This window comes from Vulpes vulpes, chromosome 14, assembly GCF_048418805.1.
Source record: "Vulpes vulpes isolate BD-2025 chromosome 14, VulVul3, whole genome shotgun sequence".
Lineage (NCBI taxonomy): Eukaryota > Metazoa > Chordata > Mammalia > Carnivora > Canidae > Vulpes > Vulpes vulpes.
The window spans coordinates 123,995,556-124,011,483 of NC_132793.1; the positions used below are offsets into that span (position 1 = coordinate 123,995,556).

General features: G+C 38.5%; 1 pseudogene; it reads right to left on the reverse strand.

Moving 5' to 3' along the window:
• Positions 1-12,857: 12,857 nt before the first annotated feature.
• LOC112923247 (large ribosomal subunit protein eL14 pseudogene) lies at positions 12,858-13,476 on the reverse strand (annotated as a pseudogene).
• Positions 13,477-15,928: the final 2,452 nt, after the last annotated feature.

The window sequence follows — 15,928 nt, forward strand, 5'->3', positions numbered from 1 at the left end:
TCTATTTTATTTCTTTGAACAAATTCCATTGTAAGAGCCAACATCATCTATGTGCTTCCAAAGCAGAAAGTAATTATCATCACAATTAACTTTTACAGAGATACACATTTTCCTTACGGCATTGCTTCTCATCTTCACCTTCCTCCCCAATTTGTATTCATATCTTCAAAGTGGCTGTATAAAATAGATTACCCCTTTAGCATTTACGTATATAGCTCTGTTGAGGAATTCTGTAAGGACATTAAAATATAGAGAACTGTTGCCTGAGTCACCAAAGTTACATTTTAGCCAATATGTAGGGTCAAGGCATATTGTTAAGGTCTCTAGACAGTCTGGAGGAACTCCAGAAATAGAGAATATTATCTTACACAGATGTAAAGATATTCAAAAGAATTTCTCTTTGGATATTTATGGTAAATATGAGGACTTTAAAACTGCTTTTATGACCTCTATTAGTGCCTGATTCTTCATAGTCTTGAGAGAACCAAGTGCTTTTAACTGTAATTGAAGATGCCTTAGAATAGGAAACAATGGGACACTGGAGAGAATGGATCTCTTTCCTTCACTATAAAGCTGTGCAGACAGGGACGTCTAATCAGAGATATCACTGGCCCTCTCAGATACTCCAGGATGATGGATATCTGAAGGGGTAATGTTAATTACATCACTCCCGTGGTCAAACCATCCAGAATCCACTGTAGCTCCCAATAGATGGCACAGAGGGACCAGATGGAAAAGGTCCAGAGAAGGTCTTACATATGCATATGGCTACATGACCATCATTTTTATGACTAGTTACTTGGTTGAATAAATTCATGTGGGTGATAGTGAGGAGCTTTCTTGGAATTTGGAAAACAGAAATAAGGACGGTCTCTAAGAATTAAGTTATAACATCCACCTAAAATGATAAGAGAGATTCAAAGTCACCTTTGGCCTTCAGAATAGAGCAAGGCAAAAGATGCTAAGGATTCTAAAAAGATTTATTAGAAACAGGTATTATCATAAAATATAGAAAAGTAAGACCATTCAGCAATCAATGTCAATAGTCCTTCCACTCAGCCCTGGGATGGAGAGAGAATACATTGATAAAAGATTCACCCTGCGTGGTTTCAGTGGGAGGGGTCTCTCTATTCTGATGAGTGATATTTCTTACTATCAGCCCTCTAAAAATATTACACTTGGAACTAATAATGCCCCTTGCCCTAATTTTATGCACACAAATCAATATTATGATTATAATTTTATTTGGCAGGAAGTGTTTTTCTTTCAGGGAGAGAAGACCAGCTACAATACATGACATGGATGGAAAATCTTCCCTTTCAAGGTTGGTATGATTACATCCCCAGAGCAGAAGTCCCTACTTCTACCAAAGTTAGGCAAAACCAAGGTATGACATTGATGAAATCAATGTAAATATCCGTTTGGAAGGCCTCTGAATGTCCTGCCAGGCAGCTTCTCTGATGACACCACAACTTCAGTGTGTTGATAGTAGTAGGGCACCTAATTCAAAATGAAAAGATATCCCTGGTCTACTTTTTTTGAGATCACAACTAAATAATGGGCAGCACACTGAGAAGTGTGAAAAGTACATGAAAGTCTTGGGGTATATTCAGAGAAGGCTAATCATCAAGGTGAAAATCACGTTTTATGAATGAAGGAAAACACTTAGCCCAGAGAACGGAAGGGGAGAAGCATAAGGACACAGACACTGCTCCGATGATCTCAAGAATTATCTATGGAAGAAGATAGAGACTGGTTCTGTATTGATTCTGGATTAAAATAAGAACCAAAGGGTGCAAACTATATGGAGAGAGATTTTTGGGGTCACTATAAGGAGTCTTTAATATCTGAAGGAGTGGACTCAAGAGAAAATGAATTCTCTGATTTTGAAGCTATTCTAATGGAAGCTGTACAATAGCAATTTGAGAAGGATATTGAAGAACAGAAGTCTAGAAGAAGGGCATCCCTGGTGGCTCAGTGGGTTAGTGCCACCTTCAGCCCAGGGTGTGATGCTGGAGACCTGGGATCGAGTCCCATGTCAGGCTCCCTGCATGGAGCCTGCTTCTCCCTCTGCCTGTGTCTCTGCCTCTCTCTCTCTCTCTCTCTCTCTGTGTGTCTCATGAATAAATAAATAAAATCTTAAAAAACAAAAAAGAAATCCACTAGTTGCAAACTACTAAAAAAAGAAGTGTGGAAGAGTGACTTTTCCTCATTACTTTATTATTTTTTATAATAAATTTATTTTTTATTGGTGTTCAATTTACCAACATACAGAATAACACCCAGTGCTCATCCCGTCAAGTGCCCTCCTCAGTGCCCATCACCCATTCACCCCCACCCCCTGCCCTCCTCCCCTTCCACCACCCCTAGTTAGATTCCCAGAGTTAGGAGTCTTTATGTTCTGTCTCCATTTCTAATATTTCCCATACATTTCTTCACCTTTCCCTTATATTCCCTTTCACTATAATTTATATTCCCCAAATAGATGAGAACATATAATGTTTGTCCTTCTCCTATTGACTTACTTCACTCAGCATAATATCCTCCAGTTCCATCCATGTTGAAGCAAATGGTGGGTATTTGTCGTTTCTAATTGCTGAGTAATATTCCATTGTATACATAGACCACATCTTCTTTATCCATTCATCTTTCGATGGACACCGAGGCTCCTTCCACAGTTTGGCTATTGTGGACATTGCTGCTAGAAACATCGGGGTGTAGGTGTCCCGGCGTTTCATTGCATCTGAATCTTTGGGGTAAATCCCCAACAGTGCAATTGCTGGGTCGTAGGGCAGGTCTATTTTTAACTCTTTGAGGAACCTCCACACAGTTTTCCAGAGTGGCTGCACCAGTTCACATTCCCACCAACAGTGTAAGAGGGTTCCCTTTTCTCTGCATCCTCCAACATTTGTGGTTTCCTGCCTTGTTAATTGTCCCCATTCTCACTGGTGTGAGGTGGTATCTCATTGTGGTTTTGATTTGTATTTCCCTGATGGCAAGTGATGCAGAGCATTTTCTCATGTGCATGTTGGCCATGTCCATGTCTTCCTCTCTGAGATTTCTCTTCATGCCTTTTGCCCATTTCATGATTGGATTGTTTGTTTCTTTGGTGTTGAGTTTAATAAGTTCTTTATAGATCTTGGAAACTAGCCCTTTATCTGATACATCATTTGCAAATTTCTTCTCCCATTCTGCAGGTTGTCTTTTAGTTTTGTTGACTGTATCCTTTGCTGTGCAAAAGCTTCTTATCTTGATGAAGTCCCAATAGTTCATTTTTGCTTTTGTTTCTTTTGCCTTTGTGGATGTATCTTGCAAGAAGTTACTGTGGCTGAGATCAAAAAGGGTGTTGCCTGTGTTCTCCTCTAGGATTTTGATGGAATCTTGTCTCACATTTAGATCTTTCATCCATTTTGAGTTTATCTTTGTGTATGGTGCAAGAGAGTGGTCTAGTTTCATTCTTCTGCATGTGGATGTCCAATTTTCCCAGCACCATTTATTGAAGAGACTTTCTTCCAATGGATAGTCTTTCCTCTATTGAATATTAGTTGACCATAAAGTTCCGGGTCCACTTCTGGGTTCTCTATTCTGTTCCATTGATCTATGTGTCTGTTTTTGTACCAGTACCACACTGTCTTGATGATCACAGCTTTGTAGTACAACCTGAATTCTGGCATTGTGATGCCCCCACATATGGTTTAATTTTTAAAATTCCCCTGGCTATTCGGGGTCTTTTCTGATTCCACACAAATCTTAAAATAATTTGTTCTAACTCTCTGAAGAAAGTCCATGGCATTTTGATAGGGATTGCATTAAACGTGTAAATTGCCCTAGGTAACATTGACATTTTCACAATATTAATTCTGCCAATCCATGAGCATGGAATAGTTTTCCATCTCTTTGTGTCTTCCTCAATTTCTTTCAGAAGTGTTCTATAGTTTTTAGGGTATAGATCCTTTACCTCTTTGATTAGGTTTATTCCTAGGTATCTTATGCTTTTGGGTGCAATTGTAAATGGGATTGACTCCTTAATTTCTCTTTCTTCAGTCTCATTGTTAGTGTATAGAAATGCCACTGACTTCTGGGCATTGACTTTGTATCTTGCCACGCTCCCAAATTGCTGTATGAGTTCTAGCAATCTGGGGGTGGAGGCTTTTGGGTTTTCTATGTAGAGTATCATGTCATCCGCGAAGAGGGAGAGTTGGACTTCTTCTTTGCCAATTTGAATGTCTTTAATGTCTTTTTGTTATCTGATTGCTGAGGCGAGGACTTCCAGTACTATGTTGAAGAGCAGTGGTGAGAGTGGACATCCCTGTCTTGTTCCTGATCTTAGTGCGGCTCCGGGAACAGCTCGGAGGGGCTCGGGCGGCGGCTCCGCGGAGGGGGCTGCGGGGCGGGAGCGCGAATCCAACAGCGCAAGCCCCGGAGCACAGGGCGCCGGGACACAGCCCAGGATCCGGCCTCCCCCAGGGACAGGCAGAGGCCGGGAGGGCCCAGGAGAGCAAGGACGCTCCTGCCCTGAGCTGAGCAGATCAGCGGCCCCACCCGGAGCCTCCAGGCCCTGCAGACAGAGAGTCCCAGAGTTACTGCGGGGGCTGACTCCAGGGCTCCAGAGCTGCCCCCGCCACTGGGGTGTTCCTCCTGCAGCCTCACGGGGTCAACAACCCCCACTGAGCCCTGCACCAGGCAGGGGCACAGCAGCTCCCCCAAGGGCTAACACCTGAAAATCAGCACAGCAGGCCCCTCCCCCAGAAGACCACCTAGAGGGACCAGTTCCAGGGGAAGTCAAGGGACTTAAAGTATACAGAATCAGAAGATACTCCCCTGTATTTTTTTTTCTTTTCTTTTTGATTTCTGTTTGCTTCCCCCACCCTTTTTTTCCCCTTTCTTTCTTTTTCTTTCTCTTTTTATTCTCTTTCTTCCTTTTTTTCTTCCTTTTTTCTTTTTCTCTTTTCTTTCCTTCTTTCTCTCTCTTTTTCTCCTTTTCCCAATACAACTTGTTTTTGGCCACTCTGCACTGAGCAAAATGACTAGAAGGAAAACCTCACCTCAAAAGAAAGAATCAGAAACAGTCCTCTCTCCCACAGAGTTACAAAATCTGGATTACAACTCAATGTCAGAAAGCCAATTCAGAAGCACTATTATACAGCTACTGGTGGCTCTAGAAAAAAAGCATAAAGGACTCAAGAGACTTCATGACTGCAGAATTTAGATCTAATCAGGCAGAAATTATTATTATTATTTTTTAATTTTTATTTATTTATGATAGTCACAGAGAGATAGAGAGAGAGGCAGAGACACAGGCAGAGGGAGAAGCAGGCTCCATGCACCGGGAGCCCGACGTGGGATTCAATCCCGGGTCTCCAGGATCACGCCCTGGGCCAAAGGCAGGCGCCAAACTGCTACGTCACCCAGGGATCCCTAATCAGGCAGAAATTAAAAATCAATTGAATGAGATGCAATCCAAATTAGAAGTCCTAACGATGAGGGTTAACTAGGTGGAGGAACGAGTGAGTGACATAGAAGACCAGTTGATGGCAAAGAGGGAAACTGAGGAAAAAAGAGACAAATAATTAAAGATCATGAGGATAGATTAAGGGAAATAAGTGACAGCCTGAGGAAGAAAAACCTACGTTTAATTGGGGTTCCTGAGGACGCTGAAAGGGCCAGAGGGCCAGAATATGTATTTGAACAAATCATAGCTGAAAACTTTCCTAATCTGGGAAGGGAAACAGGCATTCAGATCCAGGAAATAGAGAGATCCCCCCCCCCTAAAATCAATAAAAACCTTTCAACACCTCGACATCTAGTAGTTAAGCTTGCAAATTCCAAAGATAAAGAGAAGATCCTTAAAGCAGCAAGAGACAAGAAATCCCTACTTTTATGGGGAGGAATATTAGGGTAACAGCAGACCTCTCCACAGAGACCTGGCAGGCCAGAAACGGCTGGCAGGATATAATCAGGGTCCTAAATGAGAAGAACATGCAACCAAGAATACTTTATCCGGCAAGGCTCTCATTCAAAATGGAAGGAGAGATAAAGAGCTTCCAAGAAAGGCAGGAACTGAAAGAATATGTAACCTCCAAACCAGCTCTGCAAGAAATTTTAAGGGGGACTCTTAAAATTCCCCTTTAAGAAGAAGTTCAGTGGAACAATCCACAAAAACAAGGACTGAATAGATATCATGATGACACTAAACTCATATATTTCAATAGTAACTCTGAACGTGAACGGGCTTAATGACCCCGTCAAAAGGCGCAGGGTTTCAGACTGGATAAAAAAGCAGGACCCATCTATTTGCTGTCTACAAGAGACTCATTTTAGACAGAAGGACACCTACAGCCTGAAAATAAAACGTTGGAGAACCATTTACCATTCAAATGGTCCTCAAAGGAAAGCAGGGGTAGCCATCCTTATATCAGATAAACTTACCCCCAAGTCTATAGTGAGAGATGAAGAGGGACACTATATCATACTTAAAGGATCTTCCAACAAGAGGACTTAACAATCCTCAATATATATGCCCCGAATGTGGGAGCTGCCAAATATATCAATCAATCAATAACCAAAGTGAAGAAATACTTAGATAATAATACACTTATACTTGGTGACTTCAATCTAGCTCTCTATACTCGATAAGTCCTCTAAGCACAACATCTCCAAAGAAACGAGAGCTTTAAATGATACACTGTACCAGATGGATTTCACAGATATCTACAGAACTTTACATCCAAACTCAACTGAATACACATTCTTCTCAAGTGCACATGGAACTTTCTCCAGAATAGACCACATACTGGGTCACAAATCGGGCCTGAACTGATACCAAGATTGGGATCGTCCCCTGCATATTCTCGGAAGGTAATGCCTTGAAATTAGAACTAAATCACAACAAGAAGTTTGGAAGGACCACAAACACATGGAGGTTAAGGACCATCCTGCTAAAAGATGAAAGGGTCAACCAGGAAATTAAGGAAGAATTAAAAAGATTCATGGAAACTAATGAGAATGAAGATACAACTGTTCAAAATCTTTGGGATGCAGCAAAAGCAGTCCTGAGGGGGAAATACATCGCAATACAAGCACCCATTCAAAAACTGGAAATAACTCAAATACAAAAGCTCACCTTACACATAAAGGAGCTAGAGAAAAAACAGCAAATAGATCCTACACCCAGCAGAAGAGGAGAGTTAATAAAGATTCGAGCAGAACTCAATGAAATTGAGACAAGAAGAACTGTGGAACAGATCAACAAAACCAGGAGTCGGTTCTTTGAAAGAATTAATAAGATAGATAAACCATTAGCCAGCCTTATTAAAAAGAAGAGAGAGAAGACTCAAATTAATAAAATCATGAATGAGAAAGGAGAGATCACTACCAACACCAAGGAAATACAAATGATTTTAAAAACATATTATCAACATTGTACGCCAATAAATTAGGCAATCTAGAAGAAATGGATGCATTTCTGGAAAGCCACAAGCTACCATAACTGGAGCAGGAAGAAATAGAAAACCTGAACAGGCCAATAACCAGGGAGGAAATTGAAGCAGTCATCAAAAACCTCCCAAGACACAAAAGTCCAGGGCCAGATGGTTTCTCTGGGGAATTCTATCAAACGTTTAAAGAAGAAACCATACCTATTCTACTAAAGCTTTTTGGAAAGATAGAAAGAGATGGAGTACTTCCAAATTCGTTCTATGAGGCCAGAATCACCTTAATTCCAAAACCAGACAAAGACCCCACCAAAAAGGAGAATTACAGACCAATATCCCTGATGAACATGGATGCAAAAATTCTCAACAAGATACTAGCCAATAGGATCCAACAGTACATTAAGAAAGTTATTCACTATGACCAAGTAGGATTTATCCCCGGGACACAAGGCTGGTTCAACACTCGTAAAACAATCAATGTGATCGATCATATCAGCAAGAGAAAAACCAAGAACCATATGATCCTCTCATTAGATGCAGTGAAAGCATTTGACAAAATACAGCATCCATTCCTGCTCAAAACTCTTCAGAGTGTAGGGATAGACGGAACATTCCTCACCATCTTAAAAGCCATCTATGAAAAGCCCACAGCAAATATTCTCAATGGGGAAGCCCTGGGAGCCTTTCCCCTAAGATCAGGAACAAGACAGGGATGTCCTGATTACTTTAAAGTCTCATTATCAGGCACCTGGGTAGCTCAAGCTTGAGCATCTGCCTTTGGCTCAGATTGTGATCCAGAGTTCTGGAATCCAGTCCCACTTCAGGCTCCTTGCAAGGAGCCTGCCTCTCCCTCTGCCCATGTTATGCCTCTCTTTGTGTCCATGAATAAATAAATTTTTAAAAAAATCCTTAAAATCTCATTTTCTGGGGCACCTGGGTGACTCAGTCAGGTAAGTGTCTGCCATCAGCTCAGGTCATGATCCCAGGGCTCTGGGATCAAGCACACATTGGGGTCCCTGCCAGGTGGGGAGCCTGCTTTTCCCTCTCCCTCTGCCAGCTGCTTCCCCTGATGATGATCTCTCTGTGTCAAATAAATAAATAAAATATTAAAAAAATAAAATAAGACCTCATTTTCTGAAATTTTCTGCTTTTAAAGATATAGTTGAAAGTCTTGATTCTAAACCACTGAAATATTTATATAGTATGGTATGTGGGAGATTAGTTTTATTTATAAGGTGACATTTTAAAACTTATTTTCACAGAATTATATTAATCGTTGGCTTTCCTTCATGACACAGTGACTAAAAATATTTTTTATTTTGAATAATGGAGTAAATCCAAGTAAGCCACCATCGCAACATCAAAAGCCAACATATATATATATATATATATATATATATATATATATATATATATATGTATAGGAATAAATCTATAGAAAATTATGCAAAACCTCTACACTGACAACTATGCTACTGAGGCAGGTTAATGACAGTCCAAATAAATGGAGGAATATGCTATGTTCATAGATTGGAATATTCAAACTAGTAAGCATGGCTGTTCTCCTCAAATAATCTGTAGACTCACTCCAATGCCAATATAAATCTCAGTATCCCCAAGGTATGTTTTGTGTGTGAGTGTGTGTGTGTGTGTGTGTGTGTGTGTGTTGACAAGTTGATTCTACAATTTTTCGTGGAAACATACAAGAAAAAGAAATAGCTGCAATTTTAGAGCTAGGTTAAAGATTAAAACTTTATGAGATAGTGAAACTTATTCTAAAGCAATAGTAATTAAGACAGTGTGGTTTTGTAACAAGAATAACATTCCGGAAATAGAAATAGACATTCTAGAAATAGACTTATACAGACTTGTCACTCTATTTGTGATAAAAGTGATATTACATAATAGGACTGTCTCTTCAATAAATGGTTCAATTGGAGAGCCATATGGGAAAACATCTTAACACCTGTCTCATACCACACCCTCACTCCATCAAAACAAAACAACAAACAAACAAAAAAAAAAACACTGGACTCCAATACAAACATGATAGGTAAAACAATAGGACAAGCCAGTACATCATTAGTATCCTGGAGTAAATGATACCAAATATTGGTAAAGATATGGAAAAATAAGAACTTGCATAGACTCTGGTTGAAGTGTAAATAACCACAAGTACTTTGGAAAATGGACCCAACAATTTTACTCCTAGGTATGTATTCAACAAAAATGCAAAGGATGTATTAGAACCTTCATAGCATCACTGTAATAGCTAAAACCTGGAAATATACTATTATCCATCATAGAACTGATAAATGTATTCAAGCAATGATATAACATACATTAATGAGAAGGAACATTCCACAATTATAAGCAATAATATGTGTGAATCTTGCAAATAATGTTATTTGTTATTTGTTGTCAAGTGACAACAGCTTTACAAAATATGTACTAGAGAATATTATTCAAACAATAAAAAATATAGATCGTGCTTATTTATGCTATTAAAATTCAGGAGACTGATTATACTTGGTGGGGGTTGATGACTGGAAGGGGGTTTAAGAGAAACAGAGGTGACTGATTTTGTTTCTCAAACTGGGTACTAAAGGAATGTTCAACATTTGAACTGTTCATATATGATAAGCACACATTTAAGATTTTATTTATTTTTTGGGAGGCCTGGGTGGCTCAGCAGTTGAGCGTCTGCCTTTGGTTCAAGGCGTGATCCTGGATTCCCGGGTTCGAGTCTTACTTTGGGCTCCTTGCATGGAGCCTGCTTCTCCCTCTGCTTGGGTCTCTGCCTCTCTGTGTGTCTCTCACGACAGAGAAAATGAGAGAGAGCACAGGCAGGGGGAGCAGCAGTCAGAGGGAGAGGAAGAAGTAGATTCCACACAGAGAAGGGAGCCCAATACAGAGCTCAATACCAGGACTCTGGGATCATGATCTGAGCTGAAGGCAGACGCTTAACTGATTGAGCCACACACCCACCCAGCTGTACATTTTTATATGTTTATAATAATCCAATAGTTCAAAAAACAAAAACACTATTTTAAATAATAGTAACTAATTATTTTTGTTGGGGTATAAGCCTGCACTTGACTTCCACCTCTGTGTAAGAATACGTCTTACTTGGTACAAGCATATTAAATTCCACATGTCAAAGCTAACAAATAGATTTTCTTATGCACACATGGATCACTTAAAAATGGATCATACATTAGTCTGAAAGTTAGCCTCAACATATTAGAAAGTGAAGGTATCACATGTCATAGTTTTTGATAGTACAATTTAAAAATATGCTTAAAAATAAAAATTAAAATAAAAAAATTAAAAAAAAATTGTTTTTTTGGGGGGCACCTGGGTGGCTTAGTCCATTAAGCATCTGATTCTTGATTTCAGCTCAGGTCATGATCTCAGGGTTGTGAGATTGTTCCCTGCAAACAGGCTTTGTCCTGAGTGTGGAGCCTGCTTAGAATGCTTTCTCTCTCCTTCCGCCTCTCATCTCTAACCCCTAAAAAAAAAAAAAAAAAAAAAAAAAAAAAGAATGAAAGAAAAAGAAACACACTTACTTTTAAAGATAGCTAAGAAAAATCATTTAAGAGTTAAAAATTCAAAAATACATTGTTAAATAATTCATAGTTTAAAGAAAAAATCATAATAGAAATTTAAAAACACTTAGAACTAAAGGGTAATAATAATAATAATAATAATAATAATAATAATACCTATGTATCAAGACATAGGTTTAAACCAAAGGGATGCTTCAATGGAAATTTATAGCCCTAAATATTTTCAGAAATATATATATATATATATATATATATATATATATATATATATATCAAGATTTTACTTATTCATTCATGAGAGAGAAAGAGAGAGGCAGAGAGAGAGGCAGAGACACAGGCAGAGGGAGAAGCAGGCTCCATGCAGGGAGCCTGATGTGGGACTTGATCCCAGGTCTCTAGGATCAGGCCCTGGGCTGAAGATGGTGCTAAACTGCCGAGCCACCCGGGCTGCCCAGAAAAATATATATTAAAGAAAGTTATTTTACAGATATATATGTAGAAAAAGAGACAAGGATGCAAACTAATGTGTAATATCCATCTGAGCTTGAAAAACAAAATAAATCCAAAGAGATTACAAGAAATAAATACTAAAAATAGGAGTGTAAACAAACGACAAGATAAATACCATATGGATGAATAACAAATCATAAAAAAAACTTATGAATATATATCAAAAAGGCACACTTTTGGTGGTATAGCTAGGAAAAATAAAAGATATATAATAATTTTTAAAACTAGATGTAATAAGAGATAAAAAGGAATTTCAAACATAAGAGGAAACTGCTAGAAACTATTTGCCAACATTTTGGTCAACTTCAGTGAAATGTACAAATTCATGGGGGAAAAGTATAAATATAAAGATTTTTTCTTTTAGTCACTTAAATACTTTGCGCCTATATTCTCCTTCTAAGCAAATACATGGCTATAACTTTTCATATTTGAAGTAGTCTTATTCCCTTTGTTAATCTGTAAAAGCACAAGTTTCTGGTGGAACTAAGTAATATCTTTCTACAGATTCATTAAAAAAAAAAAGTCCTAACCACCTAGATTTGAATTTATTAAAGTAGAATGCTAATTATGTGCACTAGCTCTTTTGAAATTAACTTTTCACAGAAAAATGAAAATCTGACATAAGAAAATGTCGACAAATAGCAATGCTAATGTTATAATTTCATGATAATTTTAAGAGAAATTAAACCCTCTTAATGATAAATTGATTCTTATACTCTCTAAACCTTTAGTTCAATTTTCCATCTTGATTATTATAACTCTATTTTTGCTTTTAATATGTCTTCATTAAGATCTCACTTACCTATGGCATCTTCTTTCTGAAATTTGTTTGACTACTGTGACTGAAAAAGTAACATGGTCTTGAAGAGTAGAAATTAATTTGTGATGGTCTTGACAGGCTACCACGATCAAACATTATTTTTCAAGCTTTCAGATATGATTGACATATAATATTGTATAACTTTAAAGTATGCAACATGTTGATTTTATACACATAGATTAGGCAATGACTATCATCATAGCATTAGCTAACACCTCCATCATGTCAATTACTATTTCTACTTTTTTTGTCACATATTTGTGATCTATGCCCTTAGCAACTTTCAAGTACATAATATAGTACTATTAACTCTAATCATCATGCTGTACTTTAGATCCCCAGAACTCACTCATTTTATAACTGGAGGTTTATACCATCTGACTAACATCACACATTTTTCCCTACCTACCAGCCCCTAGTAACCCCCACTCTTACTGTTTCTATGGGTTTGACTTTTGAGTGTGTGTGTGAGAATGTGTGTCAAAAAGAATATTTATTACTTATTTATAATAGCCTCTTATGCTTTTAAGCTTTCTTGCCAGATGCCTTCGGAGCAGGTGATTTCTGGGTTGGATCTTTGTGACCCTTCTGAGCCTTGGGAGGCACTGCTTTCTGGCCTGCAGCTTTCAGGACAGGAGTCTTCTGGGCTGGGGTCTTCTTGCGGCAGTGGTTATCTTTTTTGCTCAAAGCTTTACAGAACCCTTAGCAGTGGGTGTTTTTTTTTGGTAGAAGCTTCCAGGAGAGTTGCTTTCTGTAGTTTCCTAACTTCAAGTTTGATTATTCTGTTCCTCATTTTCTTGGCCTTCAGTAACTTTATATTGATCAAAGCTGTCATCTTGGCTTTCCTTTCTCTGGCTTCAATCTTCTCGGCCCATCTTATGGCCACCTATTTTGTCCTGATACCTGCCTTCTACCAGATTTGTTAGATACACTTCTGGCTGGCACTTTGTGGGCACTTGAGGATGAGGTCAGTGAGCCACATGCATTTGAAAGGCAAAGCCTGTCTCCTTACCTGAGTGCAAGGTCCATGAACCAAAGGCGTGTTCTGATCAATAACATCTAGAGTCTTAACCAGCTTTGCCGCATGAAGGCCAAAGGAGATGTAGGCCACCTGGCCAACCTCCACAACATGCTTGAACACCATGTTGGTGGCACTGGGCAAGAGGGATTTGGTCTTTTTGTATTCAATGTGTAAGTTACATCACACTGTATTGGTCTTTCTCTGACATTTAACTTAGCATCATGCCCTCAAGTTTCAACATGTTGTTACAAATGATGGGATTTCCTTTTTGTCATGGCTGAATAACGCTCCATTGTATGTATGTGGGTGTATATACAATGGGATGCTTTAAGATTTTATTTATTTATTCATGAGAAACACACACAGAGAGAGAAGCAGAGTCACAGGCAGAGGGAGAAGCAGGCTCCATGCAGGGAGCCTGACATGGGACTCGATCCCAAATCTCTAGGATCAGGCCCTGGATTGAAGGCAGGCGCTAAACCACTGAGCCACCCAGGCTGCCCCAATGGAATGTTTTATATATATGTGTATGTGTATTTATATAAATATACACATATACACACATACACATATTCCCCACATCTTTATCCATTCATCTGTTGATGGATACTCAGGTTATTTCCATATCTTGGCTACTGTGAATAATACTGCAATGAACATAGGAGGACAGATCTCTCTTTAAGAACCTGTTTTCACTTCCTTTGAATATGTATTGAGAAGTAGGTTTGCTAAAACATGGAATTTCTATTTTCTAATATTTTGAGGAAACTCCATACTGTTGTCTATCATGACTGAACCAATTTATATTCTGACAAAGAGTGCACAAGGGTTTTCTTTTCTCCACATTCTTTTTAATAAAAATTTAAAAAGATTTTATTTATTTATTCATGGGAGACACAGAGAGAGAAAGAGAGGCAGAGACACAGGCAGAGGGAGGAGCAGGCTCCATGCAGGGAGCCCGACGTGGGACTCGATCCTGGGTCTTCAGGATCACGTCCTGGGCTGAAGGCGATGCTAAACCACTGAGCCACCGGGCTGCCCATTTTCTCCACATTCTTGCCAACACTTGTTCTCTCTTGTCTTTTTGATAATCCAATTCTAACAGATGTGAGGTTATATCTCCATGTGGTTTTGATTTGCATTTCTCTGATGATTAGTAATGTTGCACCTTTTCACGTACCTGTTGCCTGTTTGCAGGTCTTTTGAAAAATGTGTATTGAATTTCTCTGCCCATTTTTAATTGGATATTTTTTAAATTGGAGGACTTCTTTATGTATTTTGGATATTAATCCCTTATAAGATACATGATTTGGAACTTCGTAGGTTGCCTTTACATTTTGTAGATGATTTCCTTTGCTGTGCAGAAGCTTTTTAGTTTTATGTAATCCCACTTATTTATTTTTGCTTTTGGAATCATAATAAACAATCATTAGCAACACCAAGGCCTAACAGCTTTTCACTAGGTCTTCTAGAAGATTTATAGTTGCAGTTTTTCATTTTTAAATCTTCAATCCATTTTGAGTGAATTTTTGCAAGTGACGTAAGTTAGCGGTCCATTTTATTGTTCTGCATGTGATTATCCAGTTTTCCCAACATCATTTATTGAAAAGACTATCCTTTCCTCATTAAGTATTCCCGACTGCCTTGCCAAAGATAAGTTAACCATATATACAAGGGTTTATTTCTGGGCTCTCAGTTCTGTTCCTCTGGTCTATGAGTCCATTTGTATACTAGTACCATACTGTTTTGATTACCATAGCTTTGTAGCATACTTTGAAATCAGGAGATGTTATGCCTCCAGCTTTTATCTTCTTTCTAAATATTACTTTGGCTATTTGAGGTCTCTTGTGGTTCCATACAAATTTTAGGATTGTTTTCCTATTTCTATGAAAAGTGTTGGAATTTTGTTTTTTTCTTTTTCTTTTTTTTTTAATTTTTATTTATGATAGTCACAGAGAGAGAGAGAGAGGCAGAGACACAGGCAGAGGGAGAAGCAGGCTCCATGCACCGGGAGCCCGATGTGGGATTCGATCCCGGGTCTCCAGGATCGCGCCCTGGGCCAAAGGCAGGCGCCAAACCGCTGCGCCACCCAGGGATCCCAAGTGTTGGAATTTTGGTAGAGATTGCACTGAATATATAAATGGCTTTGGGTAATATGGACATTTTAACAATTCTTATAATCCATATCTTTCTACTTGTTTGTCTTCTTAACCAAACCATATTTAGGCTCCTTTGAGCTCTTTTCTTAAGGAAGACTTGACTTTGGTTTGCCTTTATCAAGAATCCTGCTAAGTCAGTTTAGTGAGAATTAGCCATCCTTAATATATGGTCAAGTTCCTCATCCCCTCCTTGATATCCTCACCTCCTACTTTTACCTGTTTTATTTGGGATTCTATTTCCCTACTGTCTTAAATAAAATATCCTGTACTGTTTTAACAACTGTCAGAATAGTTTTTAACTTTTAAGGAAAAAATACTAATTAACCCTATAAAATCTTGGTTTTACATTTATGAAGATAGGCTAAGAATCCGTTATCTTTAATGTAGGCCACATTCCTTTCTATTTACCAAATATG